We start from the raw sequence: 12,941 nt of genomic DNA, 5'->3' as shown, positions 1-12,941 counted from the left end.
ATTTCACCAGAAAATAAAATTGCTTTTTAATGCACAAAAATGACCAAGAATTAACATTCGTCAAGCACTCATCCTATTATTTATATAAAATCACGATGAGAAGCCTTTAATTATCCCTTGGAGCATCGTAGACGCCTGAACGAAACCTGCGTAGCATATCGTCTGTGATAGCGAACTTCACGCAACACCCCTCTCTGGAGGCCAACGTTGTGCGAATTCGTGCAATGGAATCCAAAGTTTTCAGCGACATCTTGTTCCTGTACTTCGTCTTAACACACGTGACCTGACTGAAGACTCGCTCCACCACTGCATTCGACACTGGGCAAGAAAGACATGCCAGTGCATACAATGCAAAATCCTGGTATGGTTTTTTCCCCATGGCATTTTTAAACTTGAAAATTCTAGCCCAGAATGTTGCAGAATCCTCAGGAAGTTTCCCGTCGAAGACGGCCTGCGCAACAGGTTTTTGTGACAGCGAAACGAGCGGAGCGTCAGCACGTGTGTCGGCTGGCCACTTGACGCATTGCCGGTGGCCCGGCGTTGCTCTACCCGTGCTTCCCACGGTAAATTCATTCCTCCACTAGAACAGCCGGTGCCGTCTATTGAAACGACTTATAACTATACGTGCGTTGAAACCTAGCTCTAGCCCCATCACACGCTAGCACAAACCTTAGCTACAGTAAGCTTTATATAGTTCACTGTACCCTAGCAGTAGCACAGCAACACAGGGATTTCATGAGGAATAAACAAATACAAATATAGGCCTTAGAATCGTGGCGGCCGCAGGCGCTACCTAGTGTTAAACGTTTGGATGAGCAGCGCGGGTAGACGGTAATTTCGGTAGAGTGGTTTTCCCCAGATATCCCCAGATTTTGTCTGGTGTAGTAGTTTGTTGGCCTGGCCACCAGGAGCTCTACATTTTCACCAGATTTCCGAAATCTGGTGGCCAATTTCACCATATGGCAACACTGCGTCACGCACAAAAGCACTTTCGCCGCCCTCTCTGTGCTTTTCTCGGTTGATGTGAATGACCGCAAAATTCACTGCCCGGGATTGCGTCCAAATATCCCCGTTTACTGGAAGTACTGCCCTATCTTTTCCAGGCTCCTGCCTTTCAACCTCAGGCACTATGCACTCTGCGACTTTCGCTTCCTTTGAAACACTCCGCGTATCGCTAACCCCTTTGACGATCTGCTCCGCGATCCTTACCTCCCGTCCATTCAGTATGGCTGTATAGGTCGCGTCGAGGTTGGCGTAGCGCATAGACGGCTTGAATTCGCTGTCGCCTGGCATTGGTTCGCACCTCTATTCGACAGGTGGGTCGAAATTCGGCAAGATAGGAGGTGTGTTGAGAATAGTGGTGAGCTGAGAAAAAACGCCAGCTTGAGTCGGATACCATGTAGAAAGCGCGTCTTTCTTGGGCAGATCAGTAAGCGGCCGTGTGATCGCTGCAGAATCATTTACGAAGCGTCGGAAGTATGCACGCAGTCCCACGAATCACCGGACGTCGTTGGCTGGCTTGGGCTAAGGCAAGGAAGTCACAGCACCACTTTCTCCCGGGTCCGCTTCAATATCTGAAGCATCAACAAGTGGCAGCGAACCATACTGTGTCGACGGCCGAAGGGCTGTGATACAGAGACAATGTTTTCAGAATGTACACTCACACACGCATCAGACGCGGATTACAACACACTGGACCGTCTAGTGGCTCCACAGTGTGTTCATTTGGAAAGGGGAGTCTCGACACCACAACCGAAAGACATGGCATTCAATCACATCAATTATTGCGAGTTCAAGGCTGTATACGCCTACGACTAAGGCTGTATATACGCCTTATATACGGTGACCCGCTACATTGCTTCACTACTGATCGTATTTAGGTCGGCATTCATCGTGAGATGGATTCTGGGGGAATTGCTGAGAGATGAAACTTAAAAGGGATGATTTCACCGAGAGTTGGCTTGCGAAGGCTGGATGGGGGTCGCAGTGCTCCCTTCGAGTTTATTTGCTTCCTCCATGCCCGCATCTCACCTTCACGATTTCGACAAAAACAGGAATTCCCTGATGGCAATACTAGCTTCGTGTCAATCTTATAGAAGTCAACGTCATGTAAACGGTGTATTCCGCTATGGAGTCACGACGCTGTGACTCCTTGCGGAGTCACTTCGGTGCACTTCGGTGTGACTGCACTTCGGTGTGACTCGCGTTGTAGGCATGCGTGAAGAAAAGACTATAAGACAGTTGGAGGGAATACAGAATTCGGCAGTAAATCCTTTGTATTTGCGGTCTTTCTATTTGTTTATTGCGCATAGCAATGATGCTGTGTCTTCGTTTTCCTCTTTCATCTTTGCGGAAAAATTCGCAACTCCTCTTCGTCGTTTACCGACCACTTGTGTAATCATAAAGCACTTCCGGTACTGCAATCACTTCAGCTCCGGGCAGGCGTCTACGGGCCCGCAGCCGCCCAGCAAGAAACACAGCGAGGGACAACACGCGAAAATGGGTAATTATGCCTTTGCTTCAAAAGAGACGCCGGAACCTGGCGGCGTTTGCTTGTCATCACGTGACTTGCTGCTGCGCTGAGCTCTGCATGCGCGTTCGGAGCGCGAGCTGCGCGTTTCGCTCGCGATATATTCGTTCCACGTCCGCCATCGGAACCTGGCTGTCAGAACCAGCGCTCCCGAAGCTTCTCCCGTTCCATCAGAGCCTGGCCAACTTGAAGGCATGTCAACCGTCGCTGCTCGAAAGCGCTACCGGAGAAAGAAGTTTAAGTCCAAGCTCTCGTTCGGCTCGGCAAGCGGCCGTCGCAGCAGCTTGCCGTCCGACATGAAGGCAAACCTTCCGGAACTCTTCGCCCTTCTCAAGATGCAGCTGAAACCTGACGTTCCTCGAAGCGTGACAGAAGCAGCTGCTTCCCAGCACTGTTCGAACGACGACATGATGGCTACTCCAGAGACAACGCCTATCGACAAGTGCTAAGCTGAGTCGTCATCGCACCGCACCGGGCTTCAGAACAGGACAGAATGCGAGGCAAGTGCGTCCATGATGGATATCGTGAGCCAGCTGCAAGAACTGCTGCACGAATAGCGCCCGTCTCAGGAAAACGACCTGATGGAAGCGCTGAGCCCTCCGCAGGCTCTAGTCATCGTAGTATGCGGCACTCTGACTGTTTCTGTGCTGGCACCGAGGATTTCGTGTGGTGGACGACCACCTGTACTAGTTCGTTTTTACGAGCACCCCAATATTGCCAATTTGTTGTTTAATTTTGCACTCACGGCATTTAAATGTTGTGTCTTCCTTTTCACAACGTGACAGTTCATTTATATAATAAATTACTGTTTTATCGTGTAGTATGTAACCACTTTCTTGAAAGTAACAACACGAAAACGCATGGATTCACTTCAGCGCACATATCGTAATTGACAAAGTGATGCGGAGGAACTGTGGAGTGATGTTTTTCTTGCACAGATATTTAGGTTAGCACCTATTTAGACAAACTTGAGCATAAGAAGGCTACGAAATGCATTGACCTTGAAGCTACGTGAATAAAATTTTTTATTCGTCCTATACTACTAAAGACAGAAAGAGCTAAAAAAAAAGAAATAGCTTGACATCTGAAGCCGAGAAAACAAGTGCAAATATACATAGACAGAGGCGGCATGAAGTCACAGTTTGTGTCAGCATGCAAAGTCGATATAACTTTTCAAAAGGACATAAGATGTAAATGAAAAATTTGGGAGTGAAATATCTACCACAATTTCGCACGCAAGAAAAATGTAAACGAATCGGGTATTATAAAGCTGTATTGCTTCGAGGTTATTGTTACGCGAATGAAATGGTAATATTGCTGCAGATTATATACAAACGGAATATATTTACAAAAGCAAGTGCAGCGCTGAAAAGTGGCAATTGTTGCCCTTAGTGAAATGAAGCTGTGATGGATCGGCCTTGAATCGGTCAGGGAGAATATTTTTATTCTTACCATCTTTAAGACGTAAGTATCTGGCAGCTCCAGCCAGGTGCCAAGTAGTTCTTTGTCGGGCGACTGAGCTCATCTTTTAAGAGGCGAACGCACGTAGTATTATCCCCGGTGTAAGATATATCGAAGCGCCGTCCCGGCACGTCTACTGTGCCAACGCCAGCGTGATAAGGTTGGAGGTGTGCGACATGCACATTCCACAACTTTATTCAACTGGTGTATAAGTGAGGTAGTGGGAGTGGCGGACACCACCTCATATGTAACGGGAGTCACGGCACGAAGGACGCCGTATCGGCCCGCGTAGGAGAGAAGAGCTTGTCCTAGAGTCCAACGTTATGAAATGAGGAACAGAATAATATACTAGGGAACGCAGGCGAAGAGTTCGCGTCTTCGCGTCGTTGTTCATAGAAATGGCGTTGGTTTTCTTGAGAGGTCAAGAAGCCAGTGCGGAAAATCTTCGGAGTTTGTGCAGCCTGGGTGATGACCTCTTGTGCACATTGGCTGGCCGGTGCTGCTACGGCTGGAAGGAAGGTTTCCAGTGGCAATGTGACTATTCGGCCGAACAACGAAAATAGCGGGGAATGAGTAGCCGTGTTGTGCCGTGAAGGATTATACGAAATTGGGACATATGGTTGAGCGACATCCGAATCACTGGGGTCGGACGAGACATACTCAAAAAAAAAAAAAAAAAGATCATGAGCCATTCCCCTCTGTGGATGTGGATGAGCAGCTAAGCTGTTTTGCGCACAACACAGAGGTGACACAACATTCTATAGAAATGTATGAACTCATTTACCGTGATTTTTATATACATTCGCTTGGACGACGGGATCGCCGTTCCAAAGAGTCGGAGGGAACTAGACGCGCGTGGAGTTTCGATGGGATCGCCACCACGGAGGAGCGGATGGAAAGCAGATACCAAGTGCTTTGAACGGCGACAAAGAGAGGGCTGTGCGAACGTAGACATGGGCGACGCGGGTCAAAGTGTGGCATCTGTTCTTATCAGCTTAATATCTGTACAGATTCTATTTGGACCCAAAATCTTGAACCTATTATTGTAAGTCGGTGGACTGCTTGACGCCTGCTACACATCCGCCACAGGTCTGCCCATTATTGCACTACCTCCGGGATCGGGCCACAGTATTTGCGCAAGTAGAACGAAAATGCACTGAACGCTAGCCATAAATAGCTTCGCTGTATAAGATGTCTCCAAGGGTCTGATTAAAGCGTTCCTTAAGAACACTTGCTTCTCTGGTAATGACCTTTGACAGGGATTTACGGTCTCCGTCAGTCACCAGTTGGTGTGGGGTTCCATGTTGAAAAATAACGTTGTGGAGTAGAAAATTGGCAACATCTGTGGCGCACGTTGTTGATAGCGCTCGGGTTGGGCATATTGCGTGGCGTAATCTATAGCGACAGCTACACACTTGTTGTCACATGTGTACACAAGAAAAGAGCCAAGTAAGCCAAAGTCAACGCATAAGAATGACTCCAGCGGGATGTCGAGCGGTTAAAGGTGCCCTGGATGAGGAGCCAATGGCGTTTTGAGGCTTTGGAATTGCCCACAAACCCCAATGTATTTTCGTACCAAGTGGGCGAGGCCAGGCCACTCGTCGACGGATCCTGTCGAAAGTTGGAGAGACGCCGAGGTGGCCGGCAACTGGTACGTCCTGGAGCTCGTAGAAAGTGGTCAAACGGAGGTGTTTGGGAATGACGAGGACCGCCAGGACCACCAGGCTGAATGTTGTGACGGTATACTGCATCATCCTTGGGCACGAACAAGCGAAAGGAGGCGTTGGAAGGCGAAATTTCGAGGCAGTCGATGAGGCCACGCAAGAAGTTGACACAGCGTTTCTAATTGGCGACGTGGGTCATCAGGAAAATAGAAAAAAAAATGAATGTGTTTACGTCGATGGTGACGGTAAGCATAACATCTACAGAGTATTGAGATAAACACTCGGCGCCTTGATGCATGTGGTCGGATTTGTGATAAAACGCATATCAATACTTTCGCAGACGTGTAGAGCTCAGTGATCAACACAGGCCATAGGGTCCCTGAATGATGAAAGCCAGCAGAGCGTTTGATTGTCCTTGATCACAGAGAAGGGCTTGCCGTATAAATAGAGAGCAAATTTCGAATCTACCCAGGCATGAACAAGACATACACGCTCCGTAATCGAACAATTTCTGTGAGGGGGTGGCTGGCATAGGCATAACAGGGGTATGATGATGATGATGATGATGATGATGATGATTTATTGGCATTTGATTTAACACAGGGCAGTGACAAATAGTCAGCTAGCCGTCTTGGTAGTTAGGTATGCCATACATTCTTTTCATTCTAGCATTTTTCTTCTTCTCTACCTCAAAATTCTCTATCTACCTGGTACTGCCAGTGATGCCTGTAACGGATCCGTTCGTATGCTTCCCTGCGTCCCTGATTTTCTCGAACAGACACTCGATACGTCCCTTGCTTATCTCGACTGCTGACCGGTTTATTCTGACGTCCGCCTCAAATGGGACGGCTTCAGCAAGGACTGCGTTATCTACGGGTCTCATTGGGTGAATTCCTTCGCATTCTATTCGGATTGTCTGAGTGGTCTCTGGATTATTGCTCTAGCAGGTACATGTCTGATCTTCTTGCTAGTGTTTGCTCCGGTATGTTTTTGTCCTCAGACAACCAGCTCAAGTCTCAAATAGGCAGTGCCCCTTCTGTTATTGTTCAGATTTTCTCTTCCAATTTCATTGTTCCCATTCATGTAAATCTCCACGGGTATTTCTTTTTTTCATTCTTTGGATCCAATTCACTATTTACCTTTTTAGCTTTCTTTCTGAGGACTGCTGGTGGTCAATTACTCTGCACTTAATTGCCAACATTCTTGAGCTTTCTGTCCATTTTTTGTCCACGCTTTTCTGGTACTGATACTTTTGCACTTTAGCTGCCCACTTATTTTGATCCATGTTCCTGAATATTTCGAGAAAGCTAATTTTGCTCTGGGGCTTCTCTGCTTTCAAAAGAGGCCCAACCCATGTCACCCTGCACTGCCTCATTTGTCGTTTTATCGTCGACTCTCAAAGCTAACCGGCCTACCCGATCTTTGGTTAACTTCCAACCCCGACAAGATCGCACACTTCAAGCACAGAATGGCATTTGCGAACGTTAGCAATGGCATAATTACTCCATTCCAGATTCCACGCACCGCTTCATAATTATAGGGGCCCGAAAAGGCTCTATGCTTCATTTTTTAGGCATTCCGCTGCTTCTTGTTTTTTGTTTTCAGATTAACTTGGCGGGTGCTTGAGGAAGTCTTTCCTTCGTTTATACGTCGATGTAAGTGTACTGCTTGCACACATATATATATATATTGCTAAATTTAAGGCCTAGATTTAATGCTGCGTAGGCATACCTATTCGCAAGTATCTGTAAATGTATTGCATTTTCTGCTAACAGCACTATGTCGACCGCACACATAAGTTCGGGAACCTGCCGCTGCGCCTTTAGCCCATTACGCATGTAGGATAAATCCAATCCTAATTCAGTGTTGTCCAGTCGTCTTTCTATGCCCCTATCCTAAAATGTGACTAACATTGCAGACGGAGGACATAATTGCTTCAGTCCTTGGTGAATTTCCACCAATTCGTTATATTTTTCGCCTTGTCATACAATTTGTACTCGGTTGTTTCTGTATATCACCCTCAGCAGCTTCACGAAATCGTCATCTATGCCTTCGTGCGTGAGAATATCCCTTAACAATTCCCCGTCTACATTGTTGTCGGCTCCGTTAATACCTAGAAATCCTATTCATAAAGGTCTGTTCCGAGTTACTGAAATTTCTGTGCATGAGTTAGTACAAACATATTATTAGCTAAGCGTCTGGCTGATCCCTGCTCTCTGCCCATTTTGACATTTCTAATTTGATGGCTCACATTAACATCTTTATATCGCCGACGTAACTGTAAATGGCCTGTACGTGCTCGTGTTATCTTTATCAGCCTTGCTTTTGTAAATGAGGTTCATCTTGCTTTCACACAAACCGGAATTTTCTTTGTTTTAATTACTCGCTCAATGTCTTTAGTTAGCAGTGCATTGCTCTTTGGACCTAAGTTTTTATTAGCTGCATTGGGATTTGGTCGGGTCGTGCGGCCAAGGTTTTAGGGAAATTTTCTTCTCCTTTTTCCTAGATTAAGCTTTCTCTTCTAAATATTCATCTCTCAGGTTTCTGTGTTGTTGCTGAATCTGTTTTAGTTTACTTTATTTCCTTGTTAAACCAGTTGCGTGGTTACCTCTTTCCAATGCAACAATTCTCTTACTTTTTTTTTTTGCGATATCTGTGATATTTCCTGCGGCATAACGTCTTCCAGTTACTTATATTCCCAGGCTGTTGTAGGAAGCTCCTCCATTTATTTCTCAGATTTTTTAATATCTCTGTTATTTGAATTTCATTCATTTATAAGAATTCTTATGCTATAGGCTCGTGTTTGACGTTATAGGATATCTTCCAAATTTAAGGTCAAAAGGTTATGACCGATATACAGGCTATGCTTCCCATGTTGATCTACCATCATTTTATCTGGCTGATCGTAGAGCATTTCTGAAATTAAGACGTAGTCGATAAATGTGCCGCTAATCTATAAATTCTCCGTCCATGTCTCTCTTCCTCTTTGGTATTTGCTACCTCGCCAAATCAGCATGCCTACGCATCCGCCTTTTCTTGACTCAGTTATACGTTACAGCACTCCTACATATGATTGCCAATAACCGGGAGATGCTAAAGATTTCGTAGACGCTTTTCAGTCAAGACGCAAAGCTACGAGTTTCGTCATTCTGCTGGGTCTCAATTTCCAGCCATTTTTCCTGCTTGCGACCACTCTGCCGTCGGTATAGTTATCCTTTGTGCGTACTTTCTTAACTCCTTGTGGTCTAATTCTGCCGCTTGCCGATGTGTCGCTACAGTCAAAACCTATTCGACCTTCCTGATTGCCTGGGTCCCGCTTAAACAAAGCTAGTGCGCACAGTGAGTCGCGATCCAACCGATGTTACTATGCACTATCGCTAAAGTTTATGTCGTCACGCACGAAAGCGCTTTCGCCGCCTTTTCAGTGCACCTCTCGGTTAATGTGAATGACCGCAAAATAATTGCCCGGGATTGCGTCAGAGTGTCCCCGTTTACTGGAAGCACTACCCTTCCTTTTCCATGCCCCTGCCTTTCAACCTCTGGCACCATGCACTCTGCGACTTTCACTTGCTTTGAAACGCTCCGCGTATCGCTAACCCTTTTGACGATCTGCTCCGCGATCCTTGTCTCCCGTCCATTCAGTACGGCTTTATCGGTCGCGTCGACGTTGGCGTTGCGCATAGACGGCTCGAATTCCCTGTCGCCTGGCATCCGTTCGGACCTCTGTTCGAGGGGTGGGTCGAAATGCGGCATTATAGAAGGCGTGGTAAGAATAGTGGTGAGCTGGGAAACAGCGCCAGCTTGAGTCAGATCCCATGTAAAAGGTACGTCTTTCTTGAGCAGAGCAGTAAGAGGCCGTGTGATCGCTGCAAGTTTTTTTACGAAGCGTTGGAAGGAGGTACACAGTTCCACGAAACACCCGACGTCGTTGGCTGGCTTGGGCTAAGTAAAAGAAGTCACAGCATCACTTTTTTCTCGGGTCCACTTCTACAGCCCATGTATCAACAAGCGACAGCGAACCGTACTTTGTCGATGGCTGAAGTACTGTGACACTCAGACAATCTTTTGAGAATATACGCTCACACACGCATCACACGCGGAATACAACACGCTGGACCGTCTAGAGGCTCCGCAGTGAGTTCATTTGCAAAAGCGAGTCTCGACACCACAATCGAAAGACATGGCATTCAATCACCTCAAGGGAACCCAGCGGTATACACGCCTTACACATAACGCGTCTCTCCGGCGGCAATACGGTGGCCGGCTACATTGCTTCACTACTGATTGCAATTACGTCGAAATTCATCGTGAGATGGCTTCTGCCGGAATTTTTTAGAGATGAAAAGGGATGATTTCACCTAGAGTTGACTTGCGAAAGCTGGATGTGTGTCGCAATGCTCCCTGCAAGTTTATTTGCTTCCTCCAAGCCTGTATCCCACCTTTACGATTTCGATAAAAAACATGAAATCCCTGATGGAAATACTACCATGGTGTCAGTGTTATGCAAGTCAACGCCATGCAAACAATTCCTTTCCCTATGCAGTTACGATGATGTGACTTCTTGCGGAAGGTGCGCTTCGGTGTGACTCGCATTGCAGGCATGCGTGAAGAAAACGCTATAAGACAGTCGGCGGGAATACAGAATTTGGTAGTAAATCCTTGGTATATTTGCGGGCTTTCTATTTGTTTATTGAGCATAGCAATGATACCGTGTCTTCGTTTTCCTCTTTCATCCTTGCGGAAAAATTCGCAACTCCTCTTCGTCGTTTACCGACCGCTTGTGCAATCATAAAGCACTTCAAATACTGCAGTGACTTCACCTCCTCGCAGGCGTCTACGGGACCGCAGCCTCCCAGCAAGAAACACAGCGAGAAACAGCACGCGAAAACGGGTAATTAATACCTTTGCTTCAAAAGATACGCCGGAAACTGGCGGCGTTTGCTTGTCATCACGTGACCTGCTGGCCTCGTGGAGCTCTGCATGCGCGTTCGGAGCGCGAGCTGCGCGTTTTGCTCTCGACAAATTCGTTCCACGTCTGCCATCGGAACCTGGCTGCCAGAACAAGAGCTCCCGAAGCTTCGCTTGTTCCACCAGAGCCTGGCCAGCCTCAAGGCATGTCAACCGTCGCTTCTCGAAAGCCCTCAAGGAGAAAGAAGTTTAAGCCCAAGCTCTCGTTCGGCTCGGCAAGCGGCCGTCCCACCAGCTTGCCGTCCGACATGAAGGCAAACCTTCCGGAACTCTTCGCTCTTCTCATGATGCAGCTGAAACCTGACGTTCCTGGAAACGGGACAGAAGCAGCTGCTTCACAGCACTGTTCGAACGGTGACGCGCTGGCTACTCCAGAGACAACGCCGAGGTACAATAGTGGGATGCTCGATCGTCATCGCATGTCACCGTGTTTTGGGACAGGAAGAAATGCGAGGCAAGTGGTTCCCTAGCGGATATCGTGAGGCAACTGCAAGAACTGCTGCAAGGGAAGGGCCCATCCCAGGAAGACGACCTGATGCAAGCGCTGAACCTTTCGTATGGTCTCGTCGCCGAAGTATACGGCACCCTGACTGCGTTTCTCGACTGGCGCCGAGGATTTCGATTGGTGGACGAGCACCTGTACTCGTTTGTCTTTACGAGCACGCCTATATTACCAATTTTTTATTTAATTTGGCGCTCTTACCGTTGAAATGTAGTGTCTTCATTTTCAGAATCTGTCAGTTTATTTATGTAATAAATTATTCTGCCCGATCGTGTAGTATGTAACCGCTTTTTTGAATGTAACAACACAGAAATGCATGGATTCACTTCAGGGCACAAATTGCAATTGAAGTGATGCCGAGAAACTGTGGAGTCATGTTTTTGTGGCAGAAATATTTAGGTTAGCACCAATTTCGACAAACTCCTCCATAAAAGGGCTACGAAATGCATTGACTTTTTAGCTACGTGACTGAAAAGTTAATTCATCGCAGTCTACTAGAGAGAGAAATAGCGAAAAAAAGAAAATAGCTTGACATCTAAAGTGGAGAAAGCAAGTGCAAGTATACATCGACAGGGCGGACATAAAGCCACAATTTGTGTCAGCATGCAAAGGCGAAATAACATTTCAAAAGGACATCAGATGTAAATAAATATTGAGGAGTGAAATATCTACAACACAATCGCACCAAGGAAAATGTGTACGAATCGGTTATTTAAAGCTCTATTCTTTCGAGTTTATTGTTACGCGAGTGAAACAGTAATATTGCTTCAGATTATGTACTTACAGAGTATATCTACAAAATCAATTGCAGCGCTGAAACGTGGCAATTTTTTCCCTTAGTGAAATGGAGCTGTGGGAGATGAGCCTTCAATTGGACAGTCAAAACAGTTTTATGTTTACCATTTTTTTATAAGTAAGTAGCTGGCAGCTCGAGCCAGGTGCCAAGTAGTTCTTCGTCGGCCGACTGAGCTCATCTTTAAAGAGGCAAACACACGTAGTATTATCCTCACTGGAAGATATATCAAAGCGCCGTCCCAGCGCGTCTAATGACCTGAGCCAACACCAGCGTGATAAGGTTTGAGGTGTGCGACATGCACATTGTACAACATTATTAAACTGTGGTACAGGTGTGGTAGTGGGAGGGGCGGAGACCAACCACCTCATATGTAACGGGAGTTCCGGCACGAAGGACGCTGTATCGGCCTGCGTACGAGACAGGAGCATTTCCTAGCGTCCAACGTTACGACATAGGGAACAGAATATTTTACTAGGGAACGCAGGCGAAGAGCTCGCGTCTTTGTGTCGTTCATAGTAACGCCGTTGGCTTTTTTTTCGAGGTCAAGAAGCCAGTGCGGAAAATCTTCCGAGTTTGTGCAGCCTGGGTGACTGCCTCTTGTCCACATTGGCTGGCCGGTGCTGGTTCGGCTTGAAGGAAGGTGTCCAGTGGCAATGTGAGTTCTCGGCCGGGGAATGACTAGCCGTGTTGTGACATACGGTTGAGCGACATCTCAATCACTATGGTCGCACGAGACATACTTAAAAAGAAAATCATGAGGCATTGCACTCTGTGAAACTGGATCACCAGCCAAGCTGTTTAACACACGACACAGAGGTGGCACAGAACTCTGAAGAAACTTCCTCTGTGTAATGACCTTTGACAGGAATTTACGGTCTCGGTCAGTCATCAGTAGGCATCGGGTCCCATGTTGGAAAATAACGCTGTGGAGTAGAAAATTGGCAACATGGGTGGCGCACCTTGTTGATAGCGCTCGGGTTGTGCCTAGTGGGTGGCGTAATCTATAGCCACAGCTACCCA

General features: G+C 46.9%; 1 non-coding gene across 1 annotated transcript; it reads left to right on the top strand.

The window, feature by feature from the left end:
- Positions 1 to 4,940: 4,940 nt before the first annotated feature.
- Positions 4,941 to 5,123, top strand: LOC126521009 (U2 spliceosomal RNA). The gene has a single exon (XR_007597176.1). It is a non-coding gene; the product is annotated as a U2 spliceosomal RNA (small nuclear RNA).
- Positions 5,124 to 12,941: the final 7,818 nt, after the last annotated feature.

This window comes from Dermacentor andersoni, chromosome 3 (genome assembly GCF_023375885.2).
Source record: "Dermacentor andersoni chromosome 3, qqDerAnde1_hic_scaffold, whole genome shotgun sequence".
Taxonomy (NCBI): domain Eukaryota; kingdom Metazoa; phylum Arthropoda; class Arachnida; order Ixodida; family Ixodidae; genus Dermacentor; species Dermacentor andersoni.
This window is presented reverse-complemented; position numbering and strand designations above follow the sequence as displayed.